Below are 27391 nucleotides of genomic sequence, written 5' to 3'. Positions count from 1 at the left end.
ATATCCTCTGGATATGAGTTTGCCTTGCCTGCACACAATGCTTCTGCCAAAACTGCCATCCATGAATTTACACAATGTCTTATCCACCATCATGCTGTTTCACACAGCATTGTTTCAGATCAAGGAACCCACTTCACGGCAAATTAGTGTGTGAGCACATGCTCATGGAATTCTCTGGTCTTACCATGTTCTCCATCATCCAGAGGCAGTTGAGATAGAACAGTGTAATGGCCTTTTTATTTGCATGGGTAGGCACTGGGACCCCAGGTCTCCGGCATGACAGGTGAGGATTGGGCCACTGAGCCACCATTGCATTGCCCTGTAATGGTCTTTTTTTTTTATTTTTTGCATGGGCAGATACCAGGAAATGAATGTAATGGCCTTTTGAAAACCCAATTACAGTGCAAACTAGGTGGCAATACTTTGTAGGGCTGGGGCAATGTTCTCAGGAGGCTGTGTATGTTCTGAATCAATGTCCAATCTATGATACTGTTTCTCCCATAGCCAGAGTTCATAAGTCCAGGAATCAAGGGCCAAAAATGTGCATGGCATGACTCACTATTACTCCTATTCATTTTCTAGGAAACCCTCTGCTTCCTGTCCCTGCAACTTTGAGCTCTGCTGGTCTACAGGTTTTAGTTACAGAAGGAATAGTACTTCCTCTAGAGAAACAACAATGATTCCATTGAATTGAAATCTGAGACTGCCACATGGTCATTTTGAGCTACTTATTTCCCTGGATCAACTCACAAAGAAAGGGATTACTTTACTGGCTGGGGTGATTGATTTTGACTGGCAAGGGGAAATAGGACTGCAACTACACAATGGAAGTAAAGAAGAGTTTTCCTGGAATACAGGCAATCCTGTAGGGCATCTCTTAGTACTACCATGCCCTGTGATTAAAGTCAATGGAAAACTGTAACAATCCAATCCAAGCATGACTACAAATGCCCCAGAAACTTCAGGAATGAAGGATTTCAGTCACCCCACCTGGCAAAGAACCACAGCCACCTGAAGTGCTTGTTGAGGGTAAAGAGAACATGGAATGGGTAGTAGAAGAAGGTAGTGATAAAAATGAACTATGACCACGTGACCTGTTATAGATATGAGGACTGTGATTACATGAATATTTCCTCCCTGTTTTGAGTATGTTTGCATTTTTACATAAGCAAAAATCTTATTACCCTCTTATCATATGACAGTTGTATTGTTTATGTTAAGGTATTTAAGTCATAGGATATGAAGTTTAAGAGTTAATGTTACCTAAGTACTTGCACCCTATTCTGGAGAGATTTAGTATGTTTCTGGTTGTAAACAGGACAGTTGAGTATTGTTAGGCAAACTAGATATGTGTTATTGTGTTATATTTGGAAATTAAGCATGTTTTCAATGTGTTTATAGCTGCCAAGTTGATAAGGGTGGAATGTGATGGTTAGGTTCTGTTGTCAAATTGACCAAGTGATGATGCCCAGTTGTCTGGTCAGGTAAGCACTGTCCTGACCATAGCTGCAGGATATTTCATGGCTTGCTGATAAATTGGAAAGCTGCTATATTAAATTGACAGTTGATTGCACCTGTGGCTGATTACATCTGCCATCAACTAAGGTGTGCCTTCAACAATGAGATAATCCAATCAATTGAAGACTTTTTTAAGGACCAAGAGAGGCTCTTTCACTGCTCTTCAGCTAGTGAGCCTCTCCTTTGAAGTTCATCTGCACCCTTCACTGGAACTGCTAGCTTCACAGTCTGTCCTGTGGAATTCTGGACTCTTCCATTTCCACTGTTGTGTGAGACACCTTTGTAAATCTCATATATACATATCTCTTTTGTAGGTTCTGTTTCTCTAGAGAACCCTGACAAACTTCCCTTCCAAATAAATTTGGTTATTGGTTTTCTACAAAGTAGGTTGTTGGGATTTTAATTGGTATTGAATTGAATTTAAAATTAATTTGGATAAAATTGACATATTAACTATATGTAGTCTTTCAATCTATGAATGTGATATGCCCTTCCACTTATTTAGGTCTTCCATGATTTCTTTTAGCAATTTCTTGTACTTTTCTGTGTATAAGTCTTTTGTATCCTTAGTTTAATTTATTCCTAAATATTTTATTCTTTTAATTACTATTGTAAATGGAATTTTTTTCTTGATTTTATCCTCAGATTGCTCATTACTGGTATATAGAATCACTACTGATATTAGAGTGTGGATCTCGTACCCTGCCATTTTGCTGTACTCATATATTACCTCTAGTAGCTTTGCTGTAGGCTTTTCAAGATTTTCTACATGTAGTATCATGCCATCTGCAAACAATTAGAGTTTTACTTCTTCCTTTCCAATTTGGATGCCTTTTATTTCTTTTTCTTGCCTAATTGCTCTGGTTAGAACTTCCAGCATAATGTTAATAACAGCAGTGATGGTGGGCATCCTTGTCTTGCTCCAGATCCTAGAGGAAAAGCTTTCAGTTTTTCCCCATTGAGGGTGATGTTATCTGTGGGTTTTTCATATATCCCCTTTCTCATATTGAGGAAATTCCCTTTTATTCCTATCCTTCAAAATGTTTTCATCAAGAAACGATATTGAATTTTGTCAAACACCTTTTCTGCATCAATTAAGATGTTCGTGTGGTTTTCTGCCTTGACTTTTGATTTGGTATATTACATTAATTTAATTTCTTGTATTGAACCAGCCTTGAATAACTGGGATAAACCCTGCATGGTGATGTATAATTCTTTTACTGTGCTGCTGGGTTCAATTTGCAAGTATTTTGTTGAGGATTTTTGCATCTATATTCATTAATGAGGTAGGTCTGTAATTTTCTTTTCATGTCATATCTTTGTCTGACTATGGTTATTAGGACGATGTTGGCTTCATAAAATGAGTTAGGTGGCTTTCCCTCCTCTTCAACGTTATTGAAGAGTTTGAGCAGGATTGTTACTAACTCTTTCTCGAATGCTTGGTAGAATTCACATATGAAGCCATCTGGTCCTGGACTATTCTTTTTTGGAAACTTCTTGATGACTGATGCAATCTCTTTTTTTTTGTGATTGGTTTGCTGAGGTCATCTATTCTTTTTTTTTTTTTTTGTATGCTGTATGGCAGGGTCACATTTCATTATTTTTCCATGTGAGTATCCTGTTATTGCAGCACCATTTGTTGAATTTTTGTTTACTTTGTTTGTTTTTTGAGAAACGCATGGACCAGGAATCAAGCCAAGATCTCCTGCAGGGCAGTCAAGAATTCTACACTGAACTGCTCTTGCACCCTCCACCTATTTCTTCTTGAGTCAATGTTGGTTTTCATGCCTTTCTAAGAAGTTGTACATTTCATCTATATTGTCTAGTTTATTTGCATGTAGTTGCTCATAGTATCCTCTCATTACTTCCTTTATTTCTGTGGGGTCAGTAATTTTGTCCCTTCTTCCATTTATGATTGTATTTATTTGCATTTTTTTTTGTCAGTCTAGCTAAGGATCCATCAATTTTTTTTCTCAAAGAGCCATGTTTTTTTCTGGTTTTGTTGATTTTCTCTTTTGTTTTCACATTCTCAATCTCATTTGTTTCTGCTCTCATCTTTGTTATCTCTTTCTTTTCATTTGTTTAGGGGTTAGTTTGCTGTTCTTTCTCTAGTTCTTCCACGTGAACAGTTAATTCCTCAATTTTTGCTCTTTCTTCTTTTTTATTATAGCCATTTAAGGTAATACATTTCCTTATCAGCAACACCTTGCTGCATCCCATAAATTTTTATATTTGCTTTGTTTTCATTTTCATTTGTCTTAAGTTATTTACTGATTTCACTTGTAATTTCTTCCTTCACCCACTGGTTGTTTAAGAGTGTGCTGTTAAGCCTCCATATATTCTGGCTCTCTCCCTGTTTTGATTTCCAACTTCTTTCCATTATGATCCAAGGAAGAGTTCTATACAATTTCAGTCTTTTTAAATTTACTGAGACTTGCATTCTGACTCAGCATATGGTCTAGTCCTGGGAAAGATCCATGAGTACTTCAGAAGAATGTATATCCTACTGTTGTGGGGTATGATGTTCTGTAAATGTCTGTTAAGTCTAGTTCATATATTGTGTTATTGTGAATCTCTGTTACCTTATTGTTCTTCTGTCTAGATGTGCTATCCATTGATGAGGCAGGGGAATTGTATTCTTCTACTATTATGGCAGACGGGTCTACTTCTCCCTTCAGTGTTGTCAGTGTTTGCTTCATGTATTTTGGAGCACTTTGGCTTGGTACATAAATATTTATGATTATTATGTCTTCTTGTTGAATTGTTCCTTTTATTAATACACAGTGTCCTTCTTTGTCTCTTTTAATTGTTTTACTTTTGAAGTCTAATTTATCAAATATTAATATAGTGACCCCTGCTGATTTCTGATTGTTCTTTGCATAGACTATCTTTTCCCAATCTTTTGCTTTCAACCTATTTTTGTCCTTGGGTCTAAAGTGAGCCTCTTGTAGACAGCATATATATGGATACTGTTTTTCAATCCATTCTGCTAAGTCTATGTGTTTTGACAGGGGAGTTTAGTTTATTAACATTTAATGTTATTATTGTAAAGGCAGTTCTTTCTTCTACTGCGGGGAGAGGTGGGACTCAGCTGAGTCCGGTCCCGCTAGGCTAGCGAGGGTGCACTCTTCCTGCTGAGGGGGTTCAGGGAGTAGAACCGCCAGGCGCAGAGGGGGCTCGAGCTTGAGGGTCTGGGTCGGAGGCGCGCACGCAGGGGACCACTGCGGGTCTGAAGGACTGGAGGCCGAGTCAATTAAGGCATGAAGCGAGGTAGCTTTATTGTTGGCAGACGCTTATGCCAGGGCCGCCAGTAGCTAAAGACTTCAAGGCTCGGTGAGCCCCAGCTTATATACAGTTTGAGGGGAGGCGGAGTTAGGGTGTGGACTCCAGGGGAGGGTAGCCAATCACACAGGGAGAACGAATGAGTGACTATGACGTCTGTAGGCACCATAGAGATGCTGTTCCAGAGTGTGCCCATAGCAGCGGATGTTGGGCAGGTGGAGGACTAAGGAGAAGGCCAATAGGGTTAGAGAGACAAGACTGCATCATCACTAGTCCCCGGTGAGGCTTGTAATTCAGAGGTTTAGAAGAACCGGATGTGCCAAAATGGCGAGGGAGAAAAAGACTAAGCTACCAGGCCAAGAATAAAATTATGCCACATTCTACCATTTTGTTTTTTGAACTTTATATGTCATATCTGTTTTTTCTCTCTTTTTACCTTTATGATAGTCTTCATGTCTACAGTCTTCCCCATTCCTCTTTGTCTTGTCTTTTTCTATTTGCCTATAGTGCTCCCTTTAGTATTTCTGGCAGAGTTGGTCTATTAGTCACAAAGTCTTATAATAACAGTTTGTCTGAAAATATTTTAATCCTTTTAATCTCTTGTTTTTGATGGACAGTTTTGCTCAGTATAGAATTCTTGGTTGGCAGTTTTTCTCTTTCAGAATCTTTAATATATCATACCACTGCCTTATTACCTTCATGGCTTCTGCTAAGAAATCTGCATGCATTTCCATTCTCTGTGATGGATTGCTTTTGTCTTGCTGCTTTCAAAATCATCTCTTTGTTTTTGACATTTGGCAATCTGCATAGAGTTATGTGGTGACTTTCATTTTAGCAGACTCTCCTGCCAAGGTTGTGGTTGAGACAGAGGCTGCAATAGTAAGCAGCCTTGAATGCTTCTGTTTTCCAGTCCCTGGGGCATGAATTCCTTGAAGGAGGGCCTCCACTTGAGGGCCCTACCCCACTTTCCTTGGAAACATACACCCTTTAGAGAATTAACCCCTTTCACCCAATTAGTTACTTGGTCTCTCAGACATGCTATAGCTATAACCTTAATTGGAGAAGTGCTGGAGCCTGAGTGTGCTTTCAGTTCTATCTAATGAGCTGTTAGGAAGCTAAAAAAATTGCTTTTCAGATCTGGACCTGTTTTCCCTGGGTTTGTCAATCAAGAACTTGAGTTGGTATGTGACTCTATGTGTCCCCAGGCTCTATATGTCCCCTTCTCTTGAGGTCCATCACTTTTCCAGTATTTTGTGCTGCCCAACTCAAAAAGCTTCTGGTTATTGTTGTGGTTGTTTCCATCACCTACGACCTCTTCACTGGGGTGAAAATTCCTGGTTCCTTTACTGCTTACTTCAGGTTATCTGAGCCTGTTTTCAGTAGTCAGAATTCATTAATTAATTCTGCAGTTGGAGCTTGGTTGAGCTAAGCCCTTGCTACTAGTAAAGTCTGTTTCTGTTTCCCTCAGAGCACCAGCTTGCTGGGCCTGTGAGGGAGGGGTGCCAGCCTCTGTGGTTTGGGAGACTTATGGTTCTGTATGGGATCTCAATCATTCCATTGGTCAGGGCTGATATACATTGCTTGTTTGGTCACTGATGTCCCCCCAGCAGTTCTGTACAGTTCCTGGCTATTTACTAGCTGCTGTGGAGGATGAACTAAATTCCACTCTCACCATGCCACCATCTTGCCCTGCCTGATCGTCACACTTTTACAAGGCCTTTTCCTTGATTTAATGCCCACCCTATTTCGGCGAGCCTTAGCTGTTTTCTAGAGCATGGGAAAGATAACTTTCCATTTCCAAGTACAGATATCTTTTGCTTTTAATTAAGGGTATGTTTTCTAATAATATAGTGACAGTTCTCTGATGATGATCCTTTTGTGTATCTCTTCTTTACAAAGAGAGGAACATGACTTTAAAAGGGTGGGGAGGATCTAAAACAATTCTTTCTGGAGACCACACTGGGAACTACAAATACCTTTCAACTCTTTTAAAAATACTTTTCATAGAAAACAACATTCTCTGCAAAAAAGGAAAAGCAAATCACCAAATTTATATGGAAATGGAAGGGATTCCAAATAGCTCAAGCCTTCTTGAAAAAAGCATAATGAAATTGGAGGACTCATACATCCCAATCTTAAAACTTATTGTAAAATCAAAATAATCAAAACATCATGGAACTTGTGCAGGGATAGAGCAATGGAATATAATTGAGAGTTCAGAAACCAGCCTCAAATTTATGGTCAACTGATTTTTGACAATGGGGCATAAACCACTCAATGGGAAAGAATAGTGTCATCAACAAAATGTTTTGGGAAAACTTGATCTCCATTTGCAAAAGAATGAAGGTGGATCCCTACCTCACACCATATAAAAAATGAACTCATATGAATCAAAGATCTAAATGTAAGAGGTGGAACTATAAAACCCATAGAAGAAAATATAGAAATGCGTCTTCATGACCATGTGTTAAGCAATGGTTTCTTAGATATTCTACACAGAGCACAAGCAACAAAAGAAACAATAGGTCAGCAGGGCCTCATCAGAATTAACATTTTTGCATCAAAGAACTTTATCATGAGAGTAAAATGACAACCTATACAATGGAAGAAAATATTTGGAAAACACATATCTAATAAGGGTTTAAAACTGAGAATATACAAATAATTCCTTCAACTCAATTAGAACATAGACAAAAGATTTGAATAGTCATTCTCCAGAGAAGCTAGACATATTGCCAAAAAGCACATGAAAAGATGCTCCACATCATTAACCATCAGGGAAATGCAAACAACACCACAATGAAATAACATTTCATACCCACTAGAATGACTCCTATTAAACAGAAAACTACAGGTGTTGGAGAGGATATGGAAATAGGAACACTCATTGCTGGTGACAATATAAAAGTCTGGCAGTTCCTCAGAAAGTTACTATAGAATTTTCACTTTTAGGTATATATTTCAAAGAGTGGAAAGCAGGGACTCAAACAGCTATTTGCACAGTGACATTCATATCAGCATCATTCACAGTTGCCAAAAGAGGAGAGCAACACAAGAGTCCATCAACCAATGAATGGTTAAACAAAATGTGGTCTATCCATGCAATGGAATATTATTCAGCTGTAAAAAGGAATGAAGTCCTGACACATGCCACAACATGGCTGGACCTTGAAGGCATCATATTGAATGAAATAGGCCAGGCACAAAATGAAAAATATTGTATGATTTCACTGATGTGAAATAATGTATATAAGCAAACTGATAGAGTCAGGATGTAGAATACAGGTTAGTAGAGAACAGTGTGGGGGAGGGGATAGGAAGTTAAGGGTCAAAAGGTACAGAGTCTTTGTTTGGAACCATGGGGAATGTTGGGTAACGAATGGTGGTGACGGTGGCAGAACATTGTGGACGTAATCAACACCACTGAATTATGTATTTGAATGCAGTTAAAATGGGAAAATTTAGGTTTATATATGTTACTAGAATAAACATTTTTAAAAAGTCTTCTTTATATAATATTTTGACTTTCCCCTTATATATGTCTGGATGTCACTGCTTTTTTGCCAGCCTACCACCCCCACCTTGGCTTAGGCCTCATATATTTACTAACATTATTACAAAAGCTTTCCAGGGGCCTTCCAGATCTTCTATATCATTCAAAATACTAATCTTCATGAAAAATGATGAGTATGAAAAGCAGCTTGTGTCACAGCCCTCTCCTCATTTCAAAAGTTCTAATGCCTTTGGGTGCCTCTTAGGTCAAGTGCAGACTGCTCTGCCTCAGTGCCAGGACCCCTGTTCCCACCTGCTACCATCCTCCACCCTGCCCCTCAACACTGCTGTTCTATGCTTTTGTTATTAAGAGTTAAGCACTGAAGTTTGCCCTTCCTTTTCTTTCTCTTCTTTATAGTAATACCAGCTCATGAGGTTTCAATAAGGACTAAGTGAGATAAGAAATACACTGTAGAGAGTAAGCACTTCTTAGTTCAAGGTCTCCAATTGGGTTAGTTCACCAGAGAATGCAAGACTAACCAAAGAAAGTAAGCACGTCACATGGGACTGAACTTCTAATGGAACGAAAACCCTGTCTCCCGGTTAGTCAGTGGCAAGCACCATGCACCTTTGGTTTTGCCCTCATCCAAAGCCTGGTCACTACAAAGATAGCACCAGCATTTATTTATGCATTTACTCAGGGCAGAGGTTAGGGTGCAGCAGGAGAGTCACCTAGGATGCGAAATCTAAGGAGATACATGCAGGTTGTATAAGGGCACTCCCTGATGATTACCTATTTTGCTTTACTACTAGATGAAGGGCTTTTTCTACAACTACAGCAATGATTTTAAACCAGTTTTATTGAGGAATTATATATTTATGTTTTATTAAGATATAATTGATATACGATAAGGTGTACAATTTTATACATTTTGCCATATTAATAAGGCTATGAAATCATTACCACAATGCAGATAATGAGCATAACTCTCCAAAATTTCCTTGTGCCCCTTTACAATCCCTCACTCACACCCCTTCATATCATCCATGCTACATTCCACTGATTTGTTGTCACTATAGAGTAGTTTGCAATTTCTAGAGTTTTACATATATGGAATATACACTATAGATTGATTTTGTCTGACTTCTTTAACCCAGTATAATTAGTTTGGTATTCAGCAGTTCATTCATTTTTACTGCTGAGCTATGTACCATATGGATATATCTTGGCTTGTCCACGTGTCTGTTGATAGATATTTGCTCTGTTTTTAGTTGTAAGCAATTAGAAATAAAGCTGAAGTTTGAGTAGAGGCACTGTTGACTCTAAAACCTTTGGGTGACTCTTTTCTTGGCCTCAGGTAGTATTCTCACACCCATGTCATTGATCAGGACACAGCTGAATACTTGAGAGGGACCCTGTAAAGGTCTCTAGACTTTTTCCTGTGTAGCTCTTGTCTTTCTGATACTCTCTCCTGCAAACTCTGACCATCTTGGTCTACTGAACTCTCAGTTCCATCTAGTCAGTTCACGGATCTGCCAGGCTTCCCATCGCTTGGTCTTCCTCACCTGTGGCTTGTAGAGTCTCTCGGGACAGTAAGCTCTGACTATCCTGTGGCTCACCTTGTTTGTTTTCCATCTTTCAAGGACGACTATTCTTCATTGCCTGACACCCAATGCAATGAAAACCATAGTGTAATTTATTTCGCCTGTGTTTTGGCTGTTTCAATTACGAGATTAAATCTGATCTCTCTTATTCCATCTTGGCTGGAAGAGAGAGCCCAACAAACCATTTTTAACCTGGAGAAGGGGATGATGGACAGTGGGGAAAGATATGAGCTTTCTAAACTCATTCAGAAACAGAAGAGAGCCCCTTTTCTTTGCTTCAACAAAATATATAATTTCCTCAAATATGTATCAGCTTCCACTGGAGAATTTTTGACACACTCACTTTGTACAAACATCTAATATGACTGTTATATTTCCAGAAGAGCATAGATTATAGCAAAGGTGAAGTAGAAAGATACCATGGTCTACATTTATGGTCTACATTTTCTTTATGAGTGTGACTCTAATCTGCTTTACTTTGCCAACTAATTGCAATGTACCCAAGTGTGAACAGTGTAGATTGAAGTAATATCCAACTCTCCTGCTGCATTCACTATAACTCTGAAGAGTTGCCCTTATATTCAGTAGAATTTATAGTTATAATAGTTTTATTATAGATTGCCCTCCAGCTTTTGACTGGATTTTCTGAAACTAAAATTGCACTACTGAATTAATTGCTAGTTTTTGTCTTGTTCAGCTATGTCCTATAGCCACAAAGCCTTCACTATATTTAAGCCATGTCTGAAAGCAGCTTTTATGGGTAAATGGCATGAGGTCCAGAATGTTGTGATTGCATGTCATGGGGAATGCAGCTGCTATCACCAATATGACTCACAATTTGCATTGGTTTACACCCTGCAGTGTTTGGGTTCTTATCACACTATCAGAGTAAGTTGCTTTGCTTCAGAGCTCTCTCAGTGCTGCTTCCTGCATGCATTGGGAATGCTCTGATGGCTCAGATGAAAATTCCATGAGGAATTCCAAGATATGTAACACATGCACCTACCTTTAAGTTCCTTATTTATTCAACAGTTGTAAATATTTTTTAAAAAGTCTAATCCCATAATGTGAGCCTGACTGATAAATCCTCGTGGATTTCCAAGATTAAAGGTTTTTCTTTGTGATATAGGATCAGCAGATTCTTCCTGGTGGATGTTGCATTTAAGCAGAATCTAAAATAATAATCAGGACAGATATATATTGATATATTGGTAGGAATGAGAATAAAAAGAGATACTATTTGAGCAAATTCATGCCATGAAGGGAAAAGTGGGTGAGCACATAGTTAGTTGGAAAGTCAAGGAATAGTGGGAGGTTAATAAATTGGGGTCTAGTATGGATGTCACTAAACGCTAGGGTAAAGGTTTAGATTTAATTTCTGTAAATCAGTGGCTCTCAAAGTGTACTTTCTGGTCCAATTTGGAATGCTCATTATCTGGAAACTAGAAATGTAGATGCTCAGGCCCATCCAAGATCTTAACATTTTAAATTCTAAGGGTGGGTCTCAGCAGCCTGTGCTGAGATGAGCACTCGGAGATTCTGATGCAGACTAAGGTTTGAAATCACTGTGTAGACTAGTGGTTCTCAGCTCTGGGTTTTTGTTGGTTTCATCCCTAAATATTCTGACTATGTAAGTCTGAGGTGAGGCGTTTGTCATCCATTTGAAAGCTTCCTGGGTGTTTCAAATGCTCCGAATTTTGAGAACCACAAGTTAAGACACATTTCCTTTACGAGTATAACTCTAATCTGCTTTGCTCTGCCAACCGATTGCAGTGTACCCAAGTGTGAACACTGTAGGTTGAAGTAATATCCGACTCTCCTACTGCATTCAATATAACTCTGAAGAGTTGCCCTTAAATTCAGTAGAATTTCCAGATATAATTGTTTTATTATTTATTTAATAGACTAAATTACTAATAAATTATTAAATATATTATAATAAATTATTTATTTATTATAGATTGTCCTCCAGCATTCGATTGGATTTTCTGAACTAATATTGAACTACTTAATTAATTGCTAGTTTTCAATTAATTTTCTGAAACTAATATTGCACCACTGAATTAATTGCTAGTAAGCTCTTGAAGACTGGAAAGGCAGTTGCTGGGGATTGAATTATGCTCCAACCCTGGTCCTGTGGGTAAGAAACCATGGTAAATAGGATCACTTTAAAATGTAACTTCAGGAAAGGTGGGCCTAATTGCTTCGTGAGGGGCTTTAATCTGGACGACTGGAGTCTTTTATAAGCAGAATTAAATTTAGACTGAGAGAATCCACAGGGAGCAGCCAGAAGCTGGAAGTCAATGGAACCCAGAAGAGAAAAGAGACACTGCCATATACATTGTCATATGATGGAAAAGACAAGGAACCCCAAGGATTGCCGGCCAGTCAGAAGTTCCTGATCACCAGACAGAAGCAAACCTTTTATCCTCCGAAACCAGGAGCCAATAAAGTCCTGTTGTTAAGCCAACCCTTTTTATGGCATTTGTTTTGGCAGCAGAGAAACCAATGCAGTAATTAATGAGGACTGCGCTGTAAAGAGAGGTCTTTAAGTCTGTGGACTGAGACTGCACATGGATGGATTGAAGGTAGAGAGAACGAAGACATAATAACAGGGAAGGAGAGGTCAAGGAAATAGCACATAGGAAGAATGTCAAAAAAGGTAAACTGAGAAATGGAGCAGTTTCAGGTGCAAAAAATCTAAAAGGAAGCCATGATTGTGACTGGATAAAATGGGGTTTATAATGCAGGGTGTTGTGCGGATGTGTGAAAATAAACATTAACAAGCCAAAGACTGAGGAAGTTGAGCATTCTATCCTAGTCATTGATAGTTTTCCTATTTCTTCTCTTCTTCTGAATCTACTAGTCCCTCATAATTTTCTAAATTCTTTTTTATAGTTCTTTAAATTCCCTAGGTTGCTTAAATTTTTTTGATGGAACCAGTGCTTCTTGCTATCTTTAAAAATGTTTGATACCTACTACTTTATAGGGACTCTGAGAAATTTAGACATAAACTTACAATTGTGCATAAGTGTGTAGTAAATTTTTTGTTCTGATGCATGAAAGCATCATGAAGTAATTCGTTTTAAAGAAATATTGAGAATAATATTAAATACTTTGAATATCTTTTACTTCCTGGTGACAAGCTTGCAACATATTTTCTAAAGATTCTTTATCATAGTTTCTTTGCACTCCTTTTTTTTTTATTTCGTTGATCCCTGCTGGGTTGGCGGTTGGTGGTAATGAATGCAGTCTATCTGTTTCCAGGATGAAAGGGTGTCAGCAGTAGCAGAGGTCTTAGAACAGGATGCGATATATAATAAGCCATAAGTTAGAAATGGAGAAAATCCCAAGGAATACTACAAAAGAAGTTTCTCATGTAGTAAATAAGTGTACCAATGTTCAGGATACAAGGTCACTATATATAAAGTAACTGCATTCCTATATATTTGTTATGAACTGTAGAAATTCCAAATTCCTTTACATGTAAAATTCACAGCATTTTTACAAAATGATATACTTAGGTATAAATCTAACAGAGATGGCAGGATTGTTTGCTAAAAATTGCAAAACACTGATGAGGAAATGAAGGAAGATTTAAATAAGTAGCAATATACACGGGGTGCATGGGTTGGAAGTCAAGTTAGTTTGAATGTCAAATCTCTCCAAACTTACCTATAAATTTAGCACAATTGCAAAAAAAAAAAGCAGGTCTTTTTGTAGATATCAAGAAGTTGATTCTAAAATTTTTGTGGAAGGGTAAGGGAATTATAATAGTTAAAACAGTTCTGAAACAAACAAGTTGGAGGATTCATGCTACTTGATATGAAGACTTACCATAAAGCTAGGCAATCAAGAGATCAGTATTGGTTAAAGTGTAACAATGAAATCAATGGAACAGAATAGAGAATCCATAAATAAACTCACATGTCAGTTGATGTTTTATAAACATGCAGTGAAGATTCAACCATGAGGCAACAGTCATTTTAGCAAACGGTGCTGAAAAATTTGGACATCTATATGTAAAAAAATGAGTTTCAACTTTTACTTGACACCTTATGCAAATATTTAGTCAAAATGCAGACTATGCCTACATTTAAAATGCAAAATTGTGAAATTTTGTGAAACCTTTAGAAAAAAGATTAGGCAAAGGATTCTTAGTAGTGACATCAAAAGTGGCATTCTTTTAAGAAAAATTTTTGGAAAATTGGACTTCATCAAAATTTTTAAAATTTGTACTCCACCTAAAGACACTCTTAAGGTAATTAAAAAACCACAGACTGGAAGAAAGTATTTTATAGTCACATGTCCTACAAAGAACCTATATCTACAAATGTATAAAGACCTTTCTAAACTCAAGAAGAGGAAAAGAATTAGCCTAATAAAAAAATGGACCAAAATATTTGATTATGTTACTAAAGAAGATATATATGGCTAGCAAAAAATATGCTGAAATAATAAGCATATTATTATTTTATAATAAGCATACTGAAAATATGCTTAGCATCATTATTCATTAGAGAAACGCAAATTAAAACTACAGTTTTAATTTAAATGCAACTACTTACCTATTAGAATGGCTAAAATAATAGGTATGTAGGAAGTGGGAAGACATGTTACAACCACCCTGGAAAAATAGTTTGGCAGTTTCCTATGAAGTTGAATATAACAGTTACCAAAACATAGCAGTCTGACTCCTCATTGTTCACTCTAGAGAAACAAACCATTAATTCTTGTATTAAACTTAGAGTTTAATATTTCCAACAGCATTATTCATAATCACCAAAAACAGGAATCAATTCAAAGTGTCCAACAGGTGAATGAATATGCAAGCCAAGATAATTACATATAAATGAAATGTTACTCAGTAATATGGTTGACTCTAAAATGCATAATTCTAAGCGAAAGATGCTAGACTCAAAACATTATGTATTATGTGATTCCATTGATGGCATCTGGAGAAAGCAAAATTGTATGGAAACATACAGATTGGTGGCTGCTAGGGGTTAAGAGTGTAGGGAATGTTTGGCTACAAAGCTGCAGTACAAGGGAATATTTGGAGGTAAGAGAGCCTGTGCTGTTTTCTGATCGTGTTTTTATCGTGGTGTTTACAGGACTCTATGCACTTGTTAATATGCACAAAAATGTACACCCAAAAATCTGTGAATTCTACTCTACAAAAATTTGGAAATAAAGTTTAAAAAGTAAGAGCACCATGACTATATTTCTATTATAAAATTCTAATGTGTTTTTTTTTTTTTTTTAACTTTTGGTCTCTTATAATGAGACAAACCGGTTAGCCTCCTACCTCTTTCTATAAGACCATCGCTAGAAATCTTAATTTTCTTCCATCTCATATAGGACATTTTAGCCTCAGGACTCCTGCCACTCCTTCCTCGACTGCTGGGAACCACTGCATTTGCACATCCTCAAATTACGCCAGGGGGAGGAAAGGTGGATGTTGCTGCCTATTGAAAGAAAAGCTGAATTGTATTCAAGCGACTTTTTGAGTGTATATTGAAGACTGCTAAATTCTTCTTATAAAAATGTATTTAAAACTTACTATAGAGTGGGGGACGAGGGTCGTTCAGTGGTAGAATTCTCGCCTGCTATGCAGGAGACCTGGGTTCGATCCCAGTCCATGCACTTCCCGAAAAACAAACAAACAAGCAAAACAAACAAACAAATAACTAAACAAACAAAAATTCAACAAATGGTGCTGCAATACAGGATACTCACATGGAAAAATAATGAAATGTAACCACCCCACACAGCATACAAAAAAAAGAAAAAAAAAGTTACTGTAGATTATTCTACCAAGATTAAGCACATGCTTTAGTGGACTCTGCATTGCTTAGGGTGCTGAGTAACACATCACGTGAAGAACAGCCCACCTGCAATGAGTTACTCTTCTAATTAATGAGTGGAGGGGACAGGAGGAAATGGAGTGGGCGTCTTAGAGGTAGAGTTTGGTATATAGCTCTGCAGTCATTGGAGAGAAGATCTGGGTTTCCTCTTTGGAAGAAAGCTTAGAAGCAAACCAGGGAAAGCATCACACCCCACACTAATTTTAGGGTGGATGTGGAGGATCATGGGTCTATCTGTGTTAGAATACTTCTCTCATTTTAATTATTTTGAAATTTTCAGTAGTCTGAGCTTATTCTGCAGTGAAAATGTGTGTCTTCTCAATTTTCTTCTTATTTCTTGCAACATGTTTTTCAAATGTGTTTATGTGAGGAGGTGAATGGGAAGAGGTTTTTCCATTTCTTACAAAAATGTTAATTCAATGAGTTTGCTTTGATTTATTTGAAATTTAAAGATGGGATTTACCAGTGTCATATAAATTTTTTTTGCAAAAGAAGTTATAGGTAAAGGTGAAATAATCATAAATTGTAATGAATACAGAAATAAGGGCATTAATCTCTCGAAAACAACCATTAGCTATGCTTGGAGACTTTTGCTTAGTGGGAAGGCTTTAATTAAAATAGAGTGATCTGTCATTGATGTCAGTTGGAAATGAAAGTAAATCAGAAGCCAATTTATCTCTTTCCTTGGAGAAATATTTATTAACATGACCAGCAGTAACGTAAATTACTCCCCATTTTTCCATTAGATTTCCTTATGTTAGCAGTCATTATTTGGGAAAAAAATAAAACCTTCTATTTAGAGAATATCCCAATTAGAGTAAGAACTTTCCATCAAATAAGTAATAAAAACATGACAACAATTTATCATCAAGTCAAACAGACAAAAATGTCATTATAAATATTAAACTATGCTTTAAATCTATAAATTTGCAAAAATGTATACTGGACAAGTTATAAAAGACCTATGCATTCTGTAAAATGTACATATAATTTAGCTGTCATAGAATTGGCAAGCTACTATATACTAATTATAATAATTAGAAGTGAAATTTTAATATTGTTTTGTTTTTAAGAATTTGTATATCATGGTTTCTTTCAAATTTAGGGAAATAAAGATATAAATTTTGATGATGGACATAAATCACATTTATGAGTAATTGCAATAAATGTGTACAAGCTCTCCAGATATTTCCTATTGAATTTTTTTCCCCTATTGACTGTTCAAAGAGAGCTGCAACCTGTTTTCAAGATATATACCTAAAACAATAAGCAACCAGGAAGATTGAAAGTGAAAGGAAAGGAAAGCTTTTGTGTTTTTTTCTGTTTTGTTTTTTTACCAGGTAAGGAAAACTTTAGAAAAAAATTCAGAGGAGCATTTATAGACTTAATATTTTGAAATGTAATTGCAGACTTGCAAAGAGGACCATGAGTTCAGCTTTGCCCCTTTCTCCTCTGCGGTCAGCAGAGCTCATCGGAAGTGACGCGGTGGTTTAAGGCGCTGCGGTGAGGAGTTCCACCCCCCGTGCTGAGCACGTGTCAGCTGAGTTTAATGCATCCTAGTTTTGAACTACAGTAAGAGACCATGGTTGTTTTTTTTCATGGGTATGTTAATCAAAAGGACTGTAAAAGTCTTGTTTGTTTTTGTTTTGTTGGACGAAGCCCTCCGTGGTCCTTTCGCAAAGGAGCGCCCGCCACTCTCGGGTGGAGGTGACCGACGCAGCCCGCCCGGCTCTGAAACACGCCTACCCCCGGCCCTGCTCTGCCCGAGGCACCACAAAAGGAGAGAAAAACCTTTCCTTTCAGAACAACATGTTTGGGAGATTGGATGAGCAATTTAGCTGTGTGGTGTTTCATAAAATGCCGTCTGCCGGATGATCTACATTTCATTAATGAGGTATTAATTTATACAGAATATAATTATGTAGTGTCACTATAACCTGAGAAGAAGCATCATTCACGGGCTGGCTTTCCTTGACTTCATTTTCAGTTCAGACTGCCTTTCGTGAAGACTGCAGATCTGAACATCAAGAAATGTGTAATGTCTAGATTCCTAGCAATGCGTTCAATGCCGTGATGCCGAAACTCGGTCACATCCTGGGAAAAAGGGAACACAGAACCGCCAGCTGCCTTGACCCAGAAACCCACGATGGGGATCTGAAATTATACCCCTCCCTTAGCCACACATAAGAACACCAGCACTGCAAGACAGGGTTAAAGACGTATTATTTCCCAGCTGCTTGGGTTGAATTTGAACACCCACAGGAAGTCAATGGCAATTTAAGCAAATGAATTTCAACTTTTTCTCCTGTAATTTCTCATACTTTTTCATTTCCTTTGAACTAGTGGAATACGTAGTTTCATCTATCGCATCTCCATTAAAAAGTATTTAAAAAACAGCTAGCTTTGTCTTAAATATATTTTCTCAGCTGGGGATAAATACCATAGGTACCCACGTGTAGGCTGAATTTAGATATTTTCCTTTTCTGATATTCAGTAAATTATAATGGAGTGCATACATTTATGCTTGCTTACATTTATTTCAGAACACAAAAAGAAATTGGCCAAATAATTTTTGAATTAAAATTATGTTGAAATAAATGGATACAGAAGTTCAACAGAAGAAGACATGATTTAATAATCATGTGATTGCATATACAATAGAAGTTGATTATTGTAATTTAAAAACATAAAAGATCCTATCATCTAAAATATATGTGTATATTGGACAAACTAGTCTTTTATTTTACTCACAATACCTTGATCCTTATTGTTTTCTCATTCCGGTGCTGCCAAGAAAATGTACAGGGTCACTTTACTGCCCTGTAATGTTGGAAGGCAAAAACTATATTTATAAGTTAATTCTAAGAACCTTATTAAGAAATCAAAGTCTACTCTAATGCAGGAATCACAGAGGAGTGTTTAGGGGAGAGAAATAAACATGTGATCCATTGAGTTAAAGAATGTATTGATGGAAAAAATGGACAGGTAAGCGAAAATGGAAAATTGTGTTTCAGTTTCCTAGTATCAACAAAAGAAACGGAATTTTCTATCTATATACGTATCTGAAGGGGACAAGAGTGAGGGTTTGAGGAAGGCACTAATATGACTGAAGAAAATAAGATGGAGTCCATTAAAATTAGAATTTAGACCTGCTGACCCCATTAATGATTTTCTCCCAAATTCATTGAGACTGGATGTTGGAATCCCCTCCTTTTATATTGTTTTTAAAGTAGATGACTCTAAATTTTCATTTTATTTCTGTTCCTGTTCTCTCTGTCAACAGAAGACAGAGATAACATCTGTTATTTTACTTATGGTCCAGCTGATTTGGACAGTAGCACTACTTTCATAATCATGCATCAGAGGAAAAACTTAATGAACGAAGGTATTTCTTATGATTTATTTATATCTAGATGGACATACATCTTTCAAAAAGTTATTTTGATATTTCATCATTATATGCATCACTATAATTGCATAACTGAAAGAATGGAAAATGCCAACAACCAGAACTAATGTTGAGTTATATGGCACACTCGCCAGAGAGAGTTTCCAAGAGCAAAGATAAATTGAGTGGTGTTTGGGTGAATATACTTCTGGAGCAGCTTCTCTGGAGAATCTGTGACAAAAGCTATTTCAATTTTAGAAAAGCAGGGGGCCAAAGAGAGAAAGGGAAAGGCTTTGGTATTCTTATTACTAGGGATGAGGCAGGATAGAATAAGGCATCAAGGCCCTGGTCCCTACTCTTCTAATCAACTTCAAAAGAGTTGATCCAAAGCTGCAAGTTTCAGCTGCAAACTTCACAGAACAAAAATTTTCCTTAAAGCCGTGAAACCTCCCCAAGCCACAGAAGCTTGTAAAATTCTGGGCCCAAAGCAAAGTCTTAGTTAATAACAAAAACCAGGGATTGTAAACACTGTTAAACATCTCCCTAAAGACAAAATTTGAATACCTGATGAGCTGACCACATATCTCAATAGTTATCACTACCTGAAACAATGAAACCCCATAAGCACCTGATTAATACAAGTAACCTAACCATGTACGCCCCTAGTGTTCAAAGGTCACTATGAAGAACCTGCACAAAGAAAATACCTGGTGGTCAAAGGTTACTATGAAAACCTGCCGCCAACAAGACTTCCTATAAAGCCAGCTAAATCCAACCCGCTTAGTGCATGTCTATCCCTTGGGCATGTCCACATTAACCTCTTTCACCTGTACTCTCTCTCTCTTTAAAAAACTTTGCTAAACTTATCCTTACTAGCCCTTCCTTCTCTAAATTCTTTTGTGGTCAGAAATAATGAACCTGGCTTGGGGCTCAGCTGGTTCCATGGCCAGCTGGGCACTGGTTGCAGGGAGACTCCTCAGCAGTCCTCCAGAGTCGAGTCCACCAATCAGTGTGGGTCAAAGTGGACATATGGACACATGTCAGTGATGCAAATGCCTGTGTACCCCAATCTGCAGCCATGCTGTCTCCACAAATACCCCAAAAGCTAAGGAGAAATCAGTAGACTCTCAACGTACGGGTATAGCTCTAAATGTTTGTGCCACTCAAATGGGCCTTCGCCTGTCCCTGTAGGAGGGTAGAGGGAGGAAAGGTGGTGAAGCACCGAAGATGCAAAGCACATGCTCTGCTTCCCCTCTGCTCCCTCTTGAGTTCCACTGGCAAAATTCTACAAATACTTAAAATTTGGAGGAAAAGTCACCTCCTCTTCCATGATGCTAATTATCTTTGTGAACCTGGAGCCTAGAACAGTGTTGAAAGGACTAGAAAAGTATTTTGATGGAGCACATCATTAAATGATTAGAATATAATGGCTTCTACTGAAAGCCAGTAATGTAGATTGGATTGAAATACTGGCTTAAAAAAATAACATGGCAAGTGCATCCAGTTATATCTGAGCCACTCTGATAATGCATTCAGCCTTGAGACATGAGAGGTATTTGTGAAACCATGAATACAATTTTAGGATTCATGAAAACATGTTGCTTTGCACTACTTTTCTTGAAAAAAAATAAAACCTCATATGGCCTTCTATGTTTTATTTCACTCTTACAGTAAGGCATTAATTACCAACTAATAACTGATGGTGAAGACGTATAAAGCAAAGACAAAGAAATTCCTTTAAAACATGACTTCTATTAAAATGGCCGTGAATCATATCACTGAAATTCTGAGATTTACAATAATGTATTCACTGTGGCAGTTCTATATATGCATATATAATTTGACTAATTTTAGTAAGTATGACTTTATGTATAAAATTGTTAGACTCACTATTTAAAACCCAAGCAATAGATACAATAACAAAGAAGAAATGAAATAATCAACACAAGTCCCACAATATAGAAATAGCTGTCTTTAATATCTAAATTTCACTTTGTGTATGTATATAGGCTGAGGAGTAAACAAAGATTTACAAAACTTGGAGAATAATTAAATTTTATTTTACTTGAATTTAAGGAATCAAAAGTAAGCAAAATGAAAATTAAGATATTAATGAACTTCAGATAATATATTCTCATCATTGGAAATCGCTGGGGGATTTTAAAAATCAAATAAAGCATGAAGCACTTGGAGGCACTGTATTTTACATAAACTTACTTTCAAGTATAGTTAGTGACCATTCTGAGAGATGGGAAAATTAAAACTCAGCTTTCCTTTACTTTCCCTTCCTTTGTCCTATAATTGAGAAATTAGGAATTAAGGGATGATTTTGATTGCTGAAACATTATATTCCTTTTTGCTTTCCCGTCTTCGAGTAGACAGAGGAGAATATCTGAAATTTGTAAAGTAGAATTCAGCTGCCCTGCATCTGAAATGATGGTAAAAGCCCTTATCTTGTGCCTTTGTGACTGTAAAAGCTGTTACTCCCTTTATCTGGTCATTTCCTGGCAGAGCAAAAACCCTGATGCTAATGGAGAATTTGAAGTCAGCCATGACTAGCTTCAGCCTTGGGCATTTGTAAATCATATCTGCTGGACACTGCTGTTGATAGATAACTCGTCTCCTTTCCTTGAGGCTCACACCTTTAGTACTGAAGTGATAGCTCTGCCTCCCCACCTTTTACCTTGTATTCTCCTATTGCTATTTGAAATTATAATGATCTCAGCTCCCCCTGCTAAAATCCTTAAAAACCTTGAACCCCTTAAACTCAGGGAGACAGATTTTGGGCTGCTAGGCCATCTGCTCTCCTACTACATGCCTAGTGATAAACTCTTTCTCTCTTTGAAATCTGGTGTCTCAGGAACTGGTTATGGAGTGCATTGGGCAAAAGAATCCAGAGCCTTTCTCCGGTAACACTCCCTCACCCTCTAATTTTTGAAATTATCTAAACATTTATGTAGTTGATTGTTTACATCTATATAGAGATAGGTTCAGATACTGATTCAGATAGAAGTAAAGACAGATATAAAGAGAGAGAAAAATAGTGCACATCACTGTTCAATTTTCAAAAATCTCCATTTCTGAGTTATATATATATAACTCAGATTTTTTTGGCCCATGCCAAAAAAAAATTATAATTTTTTTTTGGCATGGGCAGACTCTGGGAATCAAACCCAGGTCTCCGGCATGGCAGGAGAGAATTCCGCCACTGAGCCACTGTTGCTGAGTTCTCTTTTTAACCTTTTACTTGGTTGAGTGGATTCAATTGTCAGATAGTCAATTTTTTTTCCCTAGAAATGCCTTAAATTCATTATTTTTGAGTTATAAAGACCAAGAATAACTCAACAGGCATAACATTACTTAGTTAATTTTCTCTTTTCAGAACTTTCTACCTACTGTTTCCCCACTGTGAGGCATTGAGGCTGTCTTCATCTCTTTCACTGCAGCGTTTTCGTATGTGGTTGAATAGCATGGTCAATAGTGACTCTCACATGCTGGGGGCTCATTGGCACTAAAATCTTGGGGTTCTTTGGACTCTGTAAGTCCCTATTGTTCTAGTACTTGAACAACATATACGATCAAACCCTAGCAAATATTCCAAGAAGCTTCTCCCACCCACGATTTCCAGGAAACCCACCGCATCCATTTGACCTCAGCAGCTGCAATCTTGCAATAAGCTCCGCTTACCCAACATCTGCCCACAGAAGCTGCAATCCTGCATGACTACGGTGGCGTTTACATTTTAAACCTCACCAATGAAAAGCTGCCAACTCTCAACTTAGCCTCTTGCTTCCAAAACCAACCAGTGGAAACCTGCCAACTTCCCGCTCCCCAGCTTGACAAAGGAAACGCACCACCTCCCTGTCTCTGTCCCACCAACCATGCTACATAGCTGTGCCCCTTCCCCTGCTCGGTGCTGTCGCCATTTTAGGCACAGCCTCCCTGAGCCTAGGTTCACAGTAAAACTCCTTTAGTCGAGTTTTGGTCTCTTCTCCTTCCTCCTGGTTGAGAAAGTTATCAGATATAAGTCTTCTCCTGAGGAAACCTTTGATCATGCCCCTTATTATAATACTGTCTCATTTGTTGCTATCGAGGACTTTTTTTTTCGGCCTCAATATATGAACTATATTTAATCTTTAAGGTTCAAAACCTTGGCCAGAATTCATCATAGTATAAACCATTCTGTATTCTTCATGAAACAAAATGTGCTATTTTGATGCAAAGAATTCAGTTCTCTCTTTAGACTCCCCTTTTTATGCTTTGATACATTTTCTGTTTCATTTGTAGGATACTCTTCAGCTGGGGTATTTGCTGCCTTTATATTGGCTTATCTTTCTCTGTCCCTTTATCTAACTACTTTAATCTTCGTCCTTTTCATCTGTATTCACTGAGTCCCTCTCAAGCCCTTTTCCCATGTTGGTAATTTAATTTCAGTTGTGTTGATTCTGGTCCTTGGGATTTATGATACGTCTGTTATCTCTGAGATGATCTTCTTTTGGCCCCAATTTATTTCACCTTTTATACAAAATCTCCTTTAATCTCTCTTTTTTAAAAATTAGTTCTTCTTTTACTGAATTATGCTTTTATTATTCTTATGCTGTGAAACCCTCACAGGAGTTTTCCCCATTTAGGTGGTGTCTTAGCTTCCTGGCTGCTAAAATTAATACCATGCAATGGGTTGGCTTAACAGCAGGAATTTACTGGCTCATGGTTTCAGAGGATAGAAAGCCTGTCTCCTCCTGGGTCAGTGTGTTCAAGTTGAAAAACGCTTTGTGAATAAATATGTACCAAGCTCCACTTCTTGTTTTTATTTTAAACTTTTTATCATAATAACAAATATAGGAAGTAAAATTTCCCATTTTAACTGCATTCAAGTGTACAATGCAGCACTATTAATTGCATTCACCAATATTGGTTACCCCTCTTTTTTCTCACCTCAAATAGAAACTATTCACACATTAAAACTGCTCCATTCCCATCCCACCCTCCTGGCCTACAAACTACCTTCTGTCTCCATCAAGTTTTAGTTCTTCTAATTATTTCATTCAAGTGAGATCATTAAATATTTGTCCTTTCGTGTCTGGCTAATTTCACTCAATATAATGTCTTCACGGCTCATCCACATTATAACATATATCAGAACTTCATTCCTTCATTACTTTTTAAAGCTAAGTAAATAGTCTATTGTATGTATATACCATGTTATCCATTTAAAAATATTATTTGATTATGGCCTGATTCACCGTAATTTAACATTTCTTTATATTTGATCAAATGTGTTCTCCAAATATATTTGTAGTAAAACCTTTGGCAGGTCGCGGTTTCTGCCCTTCTGCGTAAGGCCTCAGTGAGGCGTGGGGCTGGGATCCCGAGTGGACCCGGGCGCGCATTTCCACGCGCGGTGCTTCCCCTGCAGGCGGCACGGCCACCCGGCAGAGCGGCTTCCTGGGCTGCCTGCGCTCCCTGCAGCTGGACGGGCGCGCCCTGGACCTGGAAGAAAGAGCCACGCGGACGCCGGGCGTGGAGCCGGGCTGCCCGGGGCATTGCAGCAGCTACGGACACCTGTGTCGCCACGGGGGACGGTGCCGGGAGAAGCGCAGGGGGGTGGCTTGTGACTGCAGCCTCTCGGGCCCTCCTGCGCCAGCGGTGAGTGTGGCCTGGGCGCACGGGCTGGGCGTGGAAGAACTCAAGGGCAGGGGACGGTTCATCGGACACTTCTATATAGTTGATTGCAAATAAATTATATTTGCCCCTAATTCCTCTTTGTAATTGGAAGAAATGTGACTCATTTCTTGAAAAGCCACTGGCCACTGCCATTAAATATATTATCAGTTCTCTGACTTTTTCAAAAGATTTCCTTGATATCCACCATTTTCCGCCTATGGAGTCAAGTGTTACCCACAGCTTTCTCCTTTCCTGACAGTTCTCAATTTTAAGATCACTAAAGCACCATTGTTATTTATGAGAATGACTTTAGGGGATGCAGGAAGATTTAGAAAACTTTAGAAATAAAATATTTTTACCAAGCAGGGAAATGATAATTTCATGATCTGCTCATGTGTAATAAAACAGAAACACTCAGACATTTTGTTCTAAATTGTTTGAATATATTTTGTATAATGGAGCATTATTCATTTTCTACTCAAGTATAATTCCTGTTTTGAAGGAAGGAAGGAATTGATTATGTATCTATTGAACCAGACAGAGTTCTCTGGATATACTTACTGTTAGACTAACCCCATGAAATAGCCTACCCTTAGACACATTACAAGAAACTCCCCTATCCATACCTTCTGGGAGGCCCCTTGCAAAACCAAACCTGCCCCAGCTCAGAGGGCAGTCGGTGATTGTCTTTGCATCTTCCCTCTGGCAGCTACAATCTTGCAATAGCTCCCTTATCCAACATGCCCCCCACAGCCCAGCAGGTACAAGCTTGCAATAACTCCCGGCTTAGTCTGCCAATTTCTCATTTCTCCTTCTCAAACTAGTCTATAAAAATCCACCTCCTCCCTTTCCCTACCCCCACCAACCATCCCATATAACCTTTGCACCTTCCCTGTTGGCAGCTTAAATTTCAGCCTTAAATTAAGGCACAGAGCCTTGCAATCATGCTCCTTTGATTGAGTTTGGCCTTTTCTCCTCCCTTCGGGTTGAGAAAGCTGTAATTTTGGTGCTTTCTGAAACCCGGGACTGGCAACAGAGACAAAACCTCCATAGGAGGGGATGGAACCCTCCTGTCTGACTTCAGTACCAACACCAGCAAATCATCTCAGGGTAAGGAAAAACACCCTCCTCTTTTCTGTAATGCACTCTCTTTCTCTGTTGTCCTGGACAACATGTCTGGAATTCTACTGCTAGGGAGAGCTGCCTCTGCCGGGCCCTCAAACTAGGAGCAAGGAAGATGGTGGCTTACCTCCATCCACTCCCCCACATACTCCCTGGGGCTTAAAACTCTCAAGGGGTGCACCCTCCTGATTGTTTCTAAGTCATCTAAGAGTGAGGGTTTCTCCTGACCCAATCCACTATCACGGGAAATGGGCAGTCCTTGGTCCTGCTGCTGATTTAAGACCTAAGAGATTAATTTTCTATTGCAGTACTTCCTGGCCACAGTATAAATTAAATAATAGTTAGTTGGCCAGCAAATGGAACCCTTGACCCACAAATTCTTCTAATTATCTCAGCAAGTGTAATAAAGTCCCACATATCCAAGCCTTCCTTGGTTCGTATAGGTGCCCCCCTCTCTCTCTCTCTCGCAATCAGACTTGTTCCACTTATCAAATCCTTCTCCATTTTCACCTGGCCAACAGTCTCACAACGTTATGACAACTTGGTGCATTGCAGGACTGCAGGCAACCACACACAAAGCCGTTAATTATGAAAAATTAAAAGAAATTCTCAAAAAGGTGATGAAAACCTGGTAGACTTTCTAGCTAGACTCAGAGAAGTCCTTGAACGCTATACTAACCTCAGCCCAGACTCCTCTGAAGGCACCTCACTCCTCCATATGCATTTTATTTCCCAGTCAGCTGGCAGAAGTCAGAAGGAGGACCCCAAGCTACCCAAAGTGACCTAGTTAATATAGCATTTAAAATCTTTAACAAGCCCAGCAGGAAAAACTTAAGGAGGAAGCCAAAGCTAAATCCCACAACCAGGCTCATCAACTCCTTACTTATGCATTGAGAGAAACCCGAGGCTCTCCTAAACTGGGACGAAAAGCCCACCAGGAACCTGTTTTAAGTGCACACAGCCTGGGCAGTGGGCCAGACGATGCCCAAATCCCAGGGAGCTGTGCCCAATCTGCAAGCAGGAAGGTCATTGGGAGTCCAACAAACCCTAGGCCCCTCAAGGCACAGGGACGTCAGTTACCCAGTCAAGCAAGACTCTCAGCTTTGACTTCCCAGAACTCTTAGGATTATCAGCAGAGGAGAGACGGTGCCTGGGGACTGCACAAGGCCCCACAACAATCACTCACATGGAAACTTGAGCAACCTTTTACTAGCAGGTAAGTCAATTTCATTTTTCATAGCTCCAGTGGTGACTTAGTGTGCTCTCCCTGCATATGAAGGGCTAACTAACAAATCTTCAGTCTCAATAATTGGAGCTGATGGTATTGTTTCACAGCCCTTAGCTGCTCCATTCCTACCTTTTCACTCAACAGCCACACAGTCACTTATTCCTTATCCTCCCACACTGCCCCACACCAATCTTAGGAAGGGACATCCTAGCTGGGTTAAAAGCC

At 38.5% G+C, this 27391-nt stretch overlaps 1 pseudogene; it reads left to right on the top strand.

Moving 5' to 3' along the window:
* Window positions 1-24891, top strand: part of LOC143655464 (cullin-1-like) — a 56337-nt pseudogene extending 31446 nt beyond the window's left edge.
* The last annotated feature ends 2500 nt before the right edge of the window (window positions 24892-27391 follow it).

This window comes from Tamandua tetradactyla, chromosome 2 (genome assembly GCF_023851605.1).
Source record: "Tamandua tetradactyla isolate mTamTet1 chromosome 2, mTamTet1.pri, whole genome shotgun sequence".
Lineage (NCBI taxonomy): Eukaryota > Metazoa > Chordata > Mammalia > Pilosa > Myrmecophagidae > Tamandua > Tamandua tetradactyla.
This window is presented reverse-complemented; position numbering and strand designations above follow the sequence as displayed.